This window comes from Nyctibius grandis, chromosome W (genome assembly GCF_013368605.1).
Source record: "Nyctibius grandis isolate bNycGra1 chromosome W, bNycGra1.pri, whole genome shotgun sequence".
NCBI classification, from domain to species: Eukaryota; Metazoa; Chordata; class Aves; order Nyctibiiformes; family Nyctibiidae; genus Nyctibius; species Nyctibius grandis.
The window spans coordinates 957,462-970,433 of NC_090694.1; the positions used below are offsets into that span (position 1 = coordinate 957,462).

General features: G+C 45.3%; 1 long non-coding RNA gene across 1 annotated transcript; it reads right to left on the minus strand.

Annotated features, from left to right (window-relative positions):
• Window positions 1-3,164: 3,164 nt before the first annotated feature.
• Window positions 3,165-10,297, minus strand: LOC137675796 (uncharacterized). Its single transcript, XR_011050006.1, has 3 exons — window positions 10,210-10,297; window positions 4,874-5,019; window positions 3,165-3,605 (listed from the first exon to the last, which is right to left on the minus strand). It is a non-coding gene; the product is annotated as an uncharacterized lncRNA (long non-coding RNA).
• Window positions 10,298-12,972: the final 2,675 nt, after the last annotated feature.

Below are 12,972 nucleotides of genomic sequence, written 5' to 3' on the forward strand. Positions count from 1 at the left end.
TCTAATAAAAAATGCAATGTAAGTATACAAAACTTCAGATAGTTTTCCGAAATCAATGCTTATACAAGAACCTCAATATATACCAGAGGGACTGAAGATGAAAAAATAATTATATCTCTATTCCTATCTCTGATTTATATCTGTGTTTGTATCTACATCTCTATATCAAAGTCTCCAAACCCTCTCCTTTGCCCATCTAAGGATATTTTTAATACCTTCAAGATAAACTTTTATATACACCTAGTATTTTCAAGTAATATTTTATCTTTTTATAATTATTTTAAACGAGTTTAACTGTCCATTAGCAGAGTTATAGGGAGACATATTGACATCTGTACCTTTCAATAGTACCCCTCCTTCTCCACCCTAAAGTTTGTTCCAACTTGCAAGTTCTTTCCTTTTCCAGAAGGTAATTACAGACACTATTGCCATCACCTCTAAAGACCTGGAATCCCTCTTTCTGGAAACCAGCTGTAAGCGTTGCGTAAATGTATATAACTGTTCAATTATTTTCTTGCTGTTCCCATGCTATGGATATATCTACTAGTAACTTCTGTTAAAATACACACCCTCCTTATCTTGAAAGAATCAGGCACAGTCTGTCTGAAAACAAACTTGATTATAAGGCAGCAGTAACAGATGGCAGCAAGTCAAAGAACATTATAGATGTCATTTGCCAAAGGAATTTTCTTACAGCTTGTGGACGCTGTATTATTGACACAGAGTTTGGGGTTTTTTGGGTGTCTGGCTTTTTTGCAATGCTGTTTTCATTACAGTATTATGATGGTAAAGTTTTCTAGAGGCTATCATTATAGTTTGCTCTGTAGCTCTTCCTAGAGCTTCATTTTGGGACCTGAGTATGACAGACATATAGGTGAGATAATTTCAGAAATCTTTAGATATTGGCTATGGACTGATCTGAGCTAGTCATCAAGAGGTCCCTTTGGATGCAGTTGAGAGGAAATCACCACCAAATGGTGATTCAGCTGATCTAGCTTAGGTAGCTAACTTTGGCTAGAAGAGCTTTATCATTAAAGTGCCCATTTCCCTCCATTGATTATAAGGGAAATCTCGACAACTAGTTCAGACAAAGAACCACTAAAGACAAATATCATTTTGTGAGAATAAACCTGTTCAAAAGACAGTGAATGATCCTCAAGAAATCATTCAAAAAAGACTACAAACAGAAGTACATGAGAGGTTATGCATACTTAGAGTGAGATCATTCTGAGCCGTACAATCAGCCACAGACAGTAAAAATTGCCTAATAGTTAGCACAGCAACTTTTTTGCAGATGTCATAGCAGGGAGGATTTTAAGGAAAGAATGGTGAAGATGAAGAGAGTAGTTTCTGAGGATGTTTTCAAGGAATGCCTTCCATACACTGTGGGAATGGAAGAAAAAAAATTATCTTGCTTGTGAATTTAATAAAAAATGTCACAACTCTGGCAACTGCAAGTAGGAGGGAGTAGCAACCACGAAATGATAGGGTTTTCAATTCTTGGGGAAAGAAGGAAGGGGGTCAACAAAACCTCTACCTTGGACTTCCGGAGGGCGGACTTTGGCCTATTTAGGACACTGGTTCAGAGAGTCCCATGGGAAATAGTTCTTGATAACAAAGGGGTCCAGGAAAGCTGGACATACTTTAAGAAAGAAATCTTGAAGGCACAGGAGCAGGCCATCCCCACAAGCCAAAAGACGAGCTGTGGGGGAAGAATTCCAGCTTGGTTGAACAGGGAGCTTTTGCAGGAACTTAGGGAAAAAAAGAAGGTTTATGATCTTTGGAAAAAGGGGAAGGCAACTCAGGAAGAGTACAAGGATATTGCTAGGTCATGTAGAAGGAAAATTAGAAAGGCGAAAGCTCAACTAGAACTCAATCTGGCCACTGCAGTAAAAGATAATAAAAAGTGTTTTTATAAATACATAAACAGCCAAAGGAGATCAAGGGAATATCTCCATTTCTTATTGGATGCAGGGGGAACATTGTGACCAGGGATGAGGAAAAGGCTGAGGTGCTTAATACCTTTTTTGCCTCAGTCTTTCACAGTAAAACCGGTTATCCTCAGGGCAACTGCCCCCCTGAGCCAGTAGACAGGGAGGGGGAGCAGAATAGACCCCCTATAATTCAGGAGGAAGTAGTTAGCGACCTGCTGTGCCACTTGGATGCTCACAAGTCTATGGGACCGGACAGTATCCACCCAAGGGTACTGAGGGAGCTGGCGGAAGAGCTTGCTAAGCCATTCCCCATTATTTATTTTCAGTCCTGGCTAACCGGGGAGGTCCCAGATGACTGGAGGCTGGCCAATGTAACGCCCATCCACAAGAAGGGCCGGAAGGAGGATCCTGGGAACTACAGGCCTGTCAGCCTGACCTTGATGCCTGGCAAGGTCACAGAACAGATCATCTTGAGTGCAATTACACAGCACCTAGAGGACAACCAGGGGATCAGGCCTAGTCAGCATGGGTTTAGGAAAGGCAAGTCCTGCCTGACCAACTGTTGAGAGGGCACGGAGTAAATGCACGCAGACCAATATGATCGTTAAGCAGATCTCGTTTATTTACGTATCTGAGGGTACATTTATACTATTCTATTTTTGTACACACTCTGTGTACATGTCATTTCTATTATGATTGGTTAGTATGCTTTGTTCACACGCCTCTATATTAGTTCTGATTGGCTTATGCTAAAAAGTTATATCTTGCAGGTGCTGCATTCTTTCTTATTTTTCAGCTTCCCCATATCTTATTTTTTTCATAGCCAAGGTCCTCAACTTCCCCCATATCTTGTTGGTCTCATAGCTAAGACCCTTGTTCTGTATTATGATTGGCTAGTTCATCACCACCCCATTACCACCCCCTGGACATGCCTGGACATAGCTCGTTCAGTACCTCGTTCCCACCATTGTCCCGTGGGAACCCCACAAATCCCCCTTTTTGTTTTTGAACGAGCTATGTCCTGTCCTGTCCTTTTTGTCTTTGTTTCTTACTTAAACCTGGTTCCCTGCGTCTCGCAGAGCCCGGTCAGAGAATCCCAGCCTTGGTTACCCATAAATCCTGCTCTCTGTTTTTGAACAAGCCAGGTCTGATGGAACATTTTCAGCAACGCCTGCTTGATACAACTCATCATACATCCCATTTGAGGAGAAGGAACACGCCTCCACAAAATCCAATGTGAATCAAAGTGAAGACGTTTATTAAGCATAAGCTGTCCCTTTTATACATTTTGTACTTTCCCTGGCTGTAAGCATGTGCGTTGCTATCCGTTAATATTACTAAACATACTCTTCTTTGATGTGTTGATTGGTCACTGCTCCGCCACTGGTCCTTCCTTAATTGGCTCCATCAGTTCTTGTTTCTTCTCCTCTGTGTTCGGCTCCCACCGGCTACTCCCTCAATTCTTGTTTGCTCAGCTGCTGTTTTTCCTCATCTCTCGAAGGTCGGCTTGTTGACACTAGCTACATGAATCTTCTCACGCAGCTAGGCCTTCACTCCATACTCTCATACTTCTGGCTCATTACATGACCATTCTCCTCCAAAAACCCCTCTACAATTCCCCCTTTCTTTTCTTGAGCCAGAAAGGCCGTGTTTATTGTCCGCTGCAGGGCCCTTTGCAAGCAGGAGAATAAACACGGTAATACAAGCATGATAATACAAATCACAAACAATCCCATCAATAGCATTTTAATCAATCCGACCAGCCACCCTCCAATTCCCAAATTACCCAACCAGTCATCCAGGAACCCATGCTGTTCCCGTATTTTCTGTGTGGCATCCATGAGCTCTTTGATCTGCTTATGAATTGACCTGGAATGATCGTTCAGATCCATGCAACACATCCCATCAAACTCCTGACATCCGTGACCGTGCACTAATAATAAAAAATCTATAGCAGCTCTATTTTGTAAGGTAGCATGTCGGATACTATCTACATCATTGGCTAATGTTCCTAAAATTCTAGAAGTTTGATCAGCTCTTTTTGCAACCCAGCAAGCTAAATTTCGCAATTGTGTTAGTCCTTGTGCAGCAGCAACACCCGGGGCAAAAATAGAAGAAAGAACTACTTTGGTCCTAGACCATAGTTCTACCTCATCTTTACATTCTTTCCCTAAGGTAGTGACACTTCTTTTAATCTTGTGTAGGTTAGTGTGGTTTAATATGACCTTTCGTGTAGGCATTAGTAAGCTTAATTTACCTATGGTACACGGACCTCCCAGTTTTTTACTGGGCAGCCCTGGCCAAGCCCTATCGCCACAAATTAGGAATAAACCTTCTGGTAATTTTCTAGGCATGGCCAAATCCGGTGCTGGCTCTGTTCGACTGCGCCCTACGTTTGCACACCAGATAGATTCATTTTGCCACAATGGATTACTGGGTGTGACATTTTGTAATCTCTTTATGTCGTTCTGATAAATGTTTGATCCCTCTGTGTAATTGAAAAACACACAGGATTCTGCCTCTAAAGTTCCTAGGATGTCAAGTTCTTGGGGCTCTAAGGGACTGACAGGCAAGCTATCGTCCCATAAATCCCAATGTTCGCCACATTTCATTGCATTCTCACAGAGGCTCTGTTTCAGCACATTCAACCCTGCCACTATCTCCCTACTTTCAGATCTGTTTAAGGGGACCCCCACTAGAAATGTATGAAAGGGTTGTTCAGGCTGAGCTAAGGAGGCACAAAACTGCGTCTGGTTCAAGCTCCGCATCAGAGTCACCCAAACGTTGTGACTCCCCTTCCATGGTGTCGGTGGAAGGACTATCGGTTGATGACCTTTTGTCAGGTCCAGGATCCAAAGCAGGCTTAACACAGAAAAAACAACCCCTTGCTTCATCATGACTGCACCTTTTGCTCCCTTTTCTATACCTCCCACGCAAACCTTTTTTCACGCTTCCAGCAGTCAGGGCACTGGATCTCTCAAGAGGTCAGTGTTCCGAGGCAGATCCTGAGTTGGCTCCTGTAGTTCAGGTTGTTTTTGTAGCCACGGCTTCACCCACTTAGCTGGTACCCATTTGGCTCCTGTATCTGTAACGACACATGCATACCCTCGACCCAACGCTATTAATTTCATTGGACCTTCCCACACACCAGTCACCCCATTTTTTACCATCACTTTGGCTTGTTCCTGTTCTTTCTGAAAAGCCTCCATACCTCCCTTTAACCCTGCACCATGTTTTACTGCTGGAGGTACAGAGTAGTCCTGTGGCAAGCGTAAAAAGTTTAGTACATAAAGCGCTTTACACAACCTGTCAGGAGGAGATAGCCCTGGCTCTCCCCCTTTTTGTTTTTGTAAAAGGTGTTTCAGAGTTTGATTCATGCGCTCCACAATAGCTTGTCCCGTTGGTGAATGTGGGACACCTGTTACATGTGTTATACCCCAAAGTTGGAAAAAGTCCTGTGTGGCGCGTGCCACATAGCCTGGGCCATTGTCCGTTTTAATCGTCTGTGGAATGCCCAGGGCTGCAATAGCAGAACGCATGTGTCGTTGAACGTGTTTGCTGGATTCGCCTGTTTGTGCTGTAGCCCAGGTAGCAAGGGAGAAACAGTCAACACTCACGTGGACATATTTCAGCCGTCCAAATTCGGGGATGTGTGTTACATCCATTTGCCATATCTCCAACGGTCCAGTACCGCGGGGGTTGACACCAGGTGCTAAACCACCCCCAAGATGTTGACAGTCTGGACAGGACTGGACTATCCCACGTGCATCTGCACTGCGTAGCCCAAACTGACGCCGCAGTACCTTAGCAGATCGATGGAAAAAGGCATGGGATCGTTGTGCTTGAGCGAAGCGATCAATTGAAGGCGCAGCCCAGGCAGGTGCGACAAGTTTGTCTGCCCGAGCATTGCCTTCAGCTAAGCTTTCCAGGAGTCCTGTGTGACTACGGATATGTGTGATGAAATATGGATGCAGTCGCTCTGTCAGCAAAAGCCATAATTCATGAAAAAGTTGGTATAGTTGTTCATTAGCTATCTCTTTGAGCAGAGCACGCTCCATCCTCTGGACAATCCCTACGACATATAAAGAGTCACATACCACATTAACAGGTGCTGTGTTCCATCACCTGAAGACCTCCACCACAGCTCGCAATTCTAATTGTTGTGTAGACCCTTGAATGTCAGATAAAATTACATCATGCCACTTCCCATTGTCTAGCCATGTTAGTGCTGCTTTTTGAGCTTTGCCTCCAGCATCTGTAAAAACGGTGACACCACTGACCGGACGTTCTGACCTTTTTGGTAATTCTTCCCATTGACCCAATTGCAGCACAGAGAAGTATTTGTGAGGGGGTAGATGTACCTTCAACTCGCCCCTATAATCCAATAACGCAACTTGTAATGGTATGGAATTTTGTAATGCCCATTGTAGATACTCTGCAACCAGTGGAATAACCAAAAAAGCAGGTTCGACACCTGCTATCTCTACAACCCTCTGCCTTCCTTTCATTACAAGTTGTGCTATGGCCTCTACTTTCGTAGTGATGGTACGTTTTGGTTGCATAGGCAAAAAGATCCATTCCAGCACATGTAGAGGATCCTTGTCAGTCACCCACTGCATAATTAATGCCAGGGGGTGGCGATCGTGATTGATAACCAATACTCCAATACTGTAATCTGGGTCCCAACGGTGAGTGTATGCCATAGCTATTTTGGTACTCAGGTGTTTCAATGCCTGCTCAGCTTCCTGTGTCAATGTGCGGGGGGCATCTGCACCGCCTCCTCCCTTTAGCAATTGCATCAAAGGTGCCAATTCAGCATTGGTGAGACCACACAGGGTTCGCACCCAATTGAGGTCTCCCAACAGTTTTTGTACATCATTTAAAGTACTGATATTCACACGAATTTCTAGTTTTTGGGGTCTAACAGTTGTTTTGGTAATTTCCCACCCAAGGTACTTCCAGTTTTTCTCCTGTTGTACCTTTTCTGGGGCTATTTGCAATCCACCTTTTGCTAGTTCAGTCTGCAGTGTATTAATCAATTGGTTTTTATCCAATTGTTTCCCTGCTATTAGAATGTCATCCATATAATGGTATATAATCAAATTTGGAAAATTCCTTCACACAGGAGCAAGTGCCCAGGCCACATACATTTGACACATTGTCGGTGAATTTTTCATTCCCTGTGGTAGCACAACCCAATGATAGCGTTTCATAGGTGCAGCTTTGTTCACTGATGGCACCGAAAAAGCAAATTTCTGATAGTCATCAGGGTGCAAAGGGATGGTGAAGAAACAATCTTTTAAGTCAATGATTAAAATGTCCCAATCTTTAGGGATCATATTGGGGGATGGGAGCCCTGGTTGTAGGGTTCCCATATCATCCATGACCTCATTGATTTTTCAAAGGTCATGTAACAAACGCCATTTGCCACTTTTTTTCGGAATAGTAAATATTGGGGTGTTCCATGGGCTTGTTGTGGGCTCAATATGACCTTTTTCCAGTTGCTCCTGTACCAAGCTTTCAAGGTGGGCGATTTTTTCTGCAGACAGCGGCCATTGATCGACCCAAACTGGGGTTTCCGTTTTCCAGGTTAGTTTTAGGATTGGTCGCCCTTCATCAATGGCCGCCTCTAAAAACCCTCACTGTTAGCTACCAAACGTGCCCCTAATTGACTTAATGCATCTCTCCCCAGTAAACAAATGGGGACAGGCATCACATATGGTCTTACTGTACAGGTACTCCCATCCTGCAATTTGCAACAAATCACATTTGTACTGATTTTAGTGGTCTGTATTCCCCCGACTCCCAAAATGGGCGTAGGGGGGATCTCCAATGGCCACGAATGAGGCCACGCTGCTTGACTGATTATTGTAACGTCTGCTCCAGTATCAATCAGCATAATGACCATGCAAGTTTTCCCACCAGGTTCTTTTAGTGTTACCCGTTCTGTTGGTTTTGCCTTGCTGATATCCATTGCCAGATAAATGTCAGCCTGGCCTGTTGATCCAAAACCCCCAGCCCCTCTTATCTGATTCCCAGCTGTGGGCACAGCTGATTTAAAGGGGACCAGTTGTCCAATTTTTTCTCCTTTGGGTATATGAATTGGTGGCAGGGGGGTCCATACCATAATAGATATGACCCCTGTAAAATCGGCATCGATTATACCGGGTAAAACGAAAAGACCTTTTTGGGTCGTAGAGGATCGCCCGATAAGTAAGGCACTCAACCCGTGACCCAGTGGGCCTTTCATATCGGTGGGTATACATTGTACTTGCGGGTCTATCAGAGTCACCTCTACTGCTGTGGCAATGTCCACCCCAGCACTCCCTCTTGTGGCGGCGGCGACGCCATCCAGGCAGCCCGGGTGGAAGACCTGTTTTGTGTCATCGCGCTGGGTCTCCTCGCGCTCGCCCCCCCCGTTTCCCAGCCGAGTTCCCTGCTTAGTGAATCTAGATCGGCATTCATCTGCACCGTGACCGTATTTCCGGCAGCGATTGCAGGTCCCTGCAAACTCGTGACTTTTTACTCGGCATTGAGCCTTAAGGTGTCCCGGTTTGCCACAGTTGTAACATTTTGGTCCCTGATCGCCTCTCCCTGATCGTACTAGAGGTTTCACCGCAGCCGCAAAGGCTGACGCCATGTATCCTGCTGTTTCTTCCGTTGTTCCTACGCGCTCACACGCATCCATCATTTCTGCCAGGCTAGAATTTTTGGGTAATGTCTGTAAAATGCGCTTACAAGTAGGATTAGCATTGTCGACTGCCAACGACATTAGCAACGCCTCTCGAGCTACATCGGTCAGCGATGCCCTTTCCAATGCTTCACGCAATCTTTCTAAAAATTTCATATAAGGCTCAGATGGACCTTGCCTTATTTTTGTATAGGCAGGAATTACTTTCCCATCTTCTGGGAGGGTTTTAAAAGCCTCTCGGGCTAAGGTGGCAGTAAGTGCCAAGGCTTCTGGTCTAAGTCGTGCCTGTCATTGTGGATCACTAAACTGCCCTTCTCCCACCAGTTGGTCAAATGTTATCCCTAAAAGAGGATCATTATCTCCCCTCCCCAGATTTTCCACCGCTGCAGCCTGTGCTGCGTCATGCCACCTCGTCCGCCACAAGAGTTCCTGCATCGGGGTTAAAATCATCGCCATCAATTGCTTAAAATCAAAAGGTGTTAAAAGCGTAGACATAAAGATACTATTTATAAATGCTTGGGTATAAGGTGCATGCAACCCATTTTGTTGTACTGCTTTCCGTGCCTCCTTAACAATCTCCCACTGTAATCCTACCCAGCGCGGTGGTTCTCTCTGATTTCCCAAAATAACTGGGAAAGCTGTGGGCAGAATCTCCCCCTCCACTAGCGCATTCTGTATAACTCCTCGCCACTGTAATCGCGGATCGTCTCCTCCCCCGTCCCCCATGACAGAGTGCATACCAACATTCCCATCCATATTTCTCATGCGGCTAGTCCCAGCCGCCTCAGCACCCCCCCCGGCCCCCCTGGCCCCCCCGCGTAGGCGTTCCCTTTCTTCTTCTCTCCTCTGCTCCTCCTTATGTTGTCGCTCAGTTAAGGTCGTCTGTCTTTCCAGGTCTTGTAATTTTGCTGACAATTTTTCCGCCCAAGCCACCGGATCCTTAAATTTCCCTGGACCACCGGCAGGCGATGGGGGAGACGACGGGGGCAGAGGGGGATATTCGTATTCGGCGCGATTTGCGAGATTGGCGGCTTGCGGAGGCTTGAAGGGTGGGGGGGTGGGCTCGGGCTGATGCTCATCAACCTCCATTTCCTCCGGTTTAGGGGGCTCCCCTGTTGGTTTAGGGGGTATTTCAATTTTCTCCTGCTCTTCTGGTGGTGCGGAGGGGTTTGAAAAAACCGGTATTGGCGGCTGACCAAAAACACGAAGACCTCTCGCCCCAGGGTTAACCTCTGTTGGACGCAGAGCCGTAAAAGACCCTGCTGCAACAGCCCTCTCTGCTTTCATTTCTTGAAGAGCAGTAAGAACAGCCCTCCATGCAGTTGCCAGTTCTATTGCCTCCTTTTCCCCACTGCTTATCGCGTCCCATAAACCCTTTCCAATATCTTCCCAAGTGTCCACCTTAAAAGCGCTCTGGGGGTCCGAAGGGAACCCATGCTCTCGACACCAAACTAACAGTCTCCGGAGCAAATGCTCATCATATTTCACTCCTCTCTTAGAGAGGATATGTAGGAGAAGCCTTACTATCGCACTTTCTTCTTTAGAAATATTTTGGCCCATCTCCTTTTTCCCCCGGCTGCTCACCTCACTAAGTGTCCCGTTGCAACGTTCTTTTCTTTTCTTGCGAGTCGTCCTCCATCTCGCCCCGGTCTTCAGACCTGCTGAGCCGTACTCCAGCCGGTGTACCTCCTTCTGGGCTATTCCCCGAACTTGCCATCGATCAGCGTCTCATCAGGGTCACCATCTGAGGAGAAGGAACACGCCTCCACAAAATCCAATGTGAATCAAAGTGAAGATGTTTATTAAGCATAAGCTGTCCCTTTTATACATTTTGTACTTTCCCTGGCTGTAAGCATGTGCATTGCTATCCGTTAATATTACTAAACATACTCTTCTTTGATGTGTTGATTGGTCACTGCTCCGCCACTGGTCCTTCCTTAATTGGCTCCATCAGTTCTTGTTTCTTCTCCTCTGTGTTCGGCTCCCACCGGCTACTCCCTCAATTCTTGTTTGCTCAGCTGCTGTTTTTCCTCATCTCTCGAAGGTCGGCTTGTTGACACTAGCTACATGAATCTTCTCACGCAGCTAGGCCTTCACTCCATACTCTCATACTTCTGGCTCATTACATGACCATTCTGCTCCAAAAACCCCTCTACACCCATTATTAGCAAGACAATTATTACAACAACCAACACAGTCATTCCTTGTACTAGCAAGTCCTGTATCCATCCTGTGATGCCAATAGACTGTAGACAGTCCAGGAAAGGTGATGTTGATATGGTAAGTTTGCGCATGTTATCCTTCAGTTGACGAAGATGTTGGTGAACAGAAACAGAATGATCTGAAAGATTCATGCAACACATTCCTTCCACATCCTCACATCCATGCCCTTGAGCTAAAAGCAAAAAATCAATTGCAGCCCTGTTTTGCAATACTGCATGTCTAATGCTATCAACATCAGTAGCTAAAGTTGAAAGTATCTCAGAAGTTAGATTTAATTGCTTCGCTGTCCAGCACCCTAATGTTTTTGTTAGTTGTAATGATTTTGCAATTCCTACTGGCGCAAACAAAGCAGCAATAAAATTAGTAGGTTTGTTCCAGAACCGTACATGATCATCGCATTCTGGTCCTAGCGGTAATACGGCACGCTTTTTTCGAGAGGCCATGTAATTCCATAATGTTTTGTTTAGCAATTCTCCCACTGAAGGTCGAAACAAGGTAAGTTTCCCTAGGTAACATGGACCTCCAATTGGCCTACTAGGAATCCCTGGCCAGGCTCGATCACCACAAATTAAAAACAAGCCTCCTGGTAACTTCCGGCCTAGCATGTTGTTTCCCTTCGTGTCAGAATATCGACACCCTAATGGACAAAAGTCACTTTCCCTTATTCCTGTATACAACTTATTTCTTGGAGATACATCTTGTACAGCATATAGTAGTGTATTGTCATTAATGAGGGCGTGATCAGTTGCTTTGTCACTTTTAAACATAACTGCCCCATAGGTAGGTCCTAAGGCACCTAACAAATCTAGCTCCTGTGGTTCTATCATAGTGTGATTAAGTGACATGATTATCTGTCCCTGCCACCATGCAGTATAGTTGACACCTGGATTCATGGAATTTGCACATTGACTAGCTGTTGTTCCACTCATTGTGGCAAGGGCAGGGTTTTGTATGTAACCTTGAAAACTGATTGGATCGAAAACAGGAACTCCTATCAGGCAAGTACGAAAAGGATCTCCAGGGGTTGCCATGGACAAGCAAAATGATTCTTGTCCGGTCGCATTTGCGATGGTAACCCAGATATTTTGTCTGATATCTATCACTGCCTGCCCAATGGTTGTGATACATAAGACCATTGCGATTGCTGTCGCTCCCAATCCTCGGGAGAAACTTCCCATGATCGTGGTATGTTAATTTGTTCCCCACACTGTACCTTCACCACACTGCCTGCCAATACAATTTGCTGTTCCAGCACACATCTTTGTAATGAACTAGCTATTTCAGCTATATGAATTTGCTGACAGTCACCAATTCTATTTGCCACATTAAGTGCTGGAATATCAAATGTCCCAAGCAAGTTAGCCTCTCTCCCTAATAATTGAATTGCCTGTCTCTCTAGTGAACTTTCTGTTACCCACTGTCTTACACACGGTACACACTCGACATGTCTCCACCACGGCTCAGATTGTCGAATAACCCGCCACTTACTTTCCCCACATACATTACAGTTTTTTAGAACCCATGGTTCGCAACAATGTCCATGTCCATCACAACCACGTGCCAATTTTTCTTCTACTTCAGCTGTTGCATGTAAAGGTGGTAATGACGTAAAAGGATCCTCAAGGTGGCTTATTGATGGCGTCGCAATCCCCAGAGTCTTTAGGTACGGAGCCAAGATCCTCAGTGCTCGGTGCTGCTCTCTCTGTCGGATCTCCGGATCTGGGTTCCACCTCCACATATGGTTTAATACACTTGATCGGAAACCATCATACTCCTGCGCCTGTAGAGACAGAAGCATAACCTCGACCCATTAGTAACAGTTCCCCTGGTCCCAACCACTCGTTAGTACCTGGTTCCCTATACCACACTTTGCCTTTGTTTTGCACATAGCTTGCTCCCTGTCGAACTGCCTCCCAATGTATTACAATTGGGGGTCGCTCCTTATCTCCTGCTAAAGTTAAATGGTTAAGTACATAAACAGCTTTTGCAAGTCTCTCAGAAGGTTCAGTCACCTCTCCCCCTTTTTGTTTTTGCAGAAGCTGTTTCAATGTACTATGAGCACGTTCCACAATCGCCTGACCAGTAGGTGAATGAGGAATCCCAGTGACATGTGTAATACCCCGT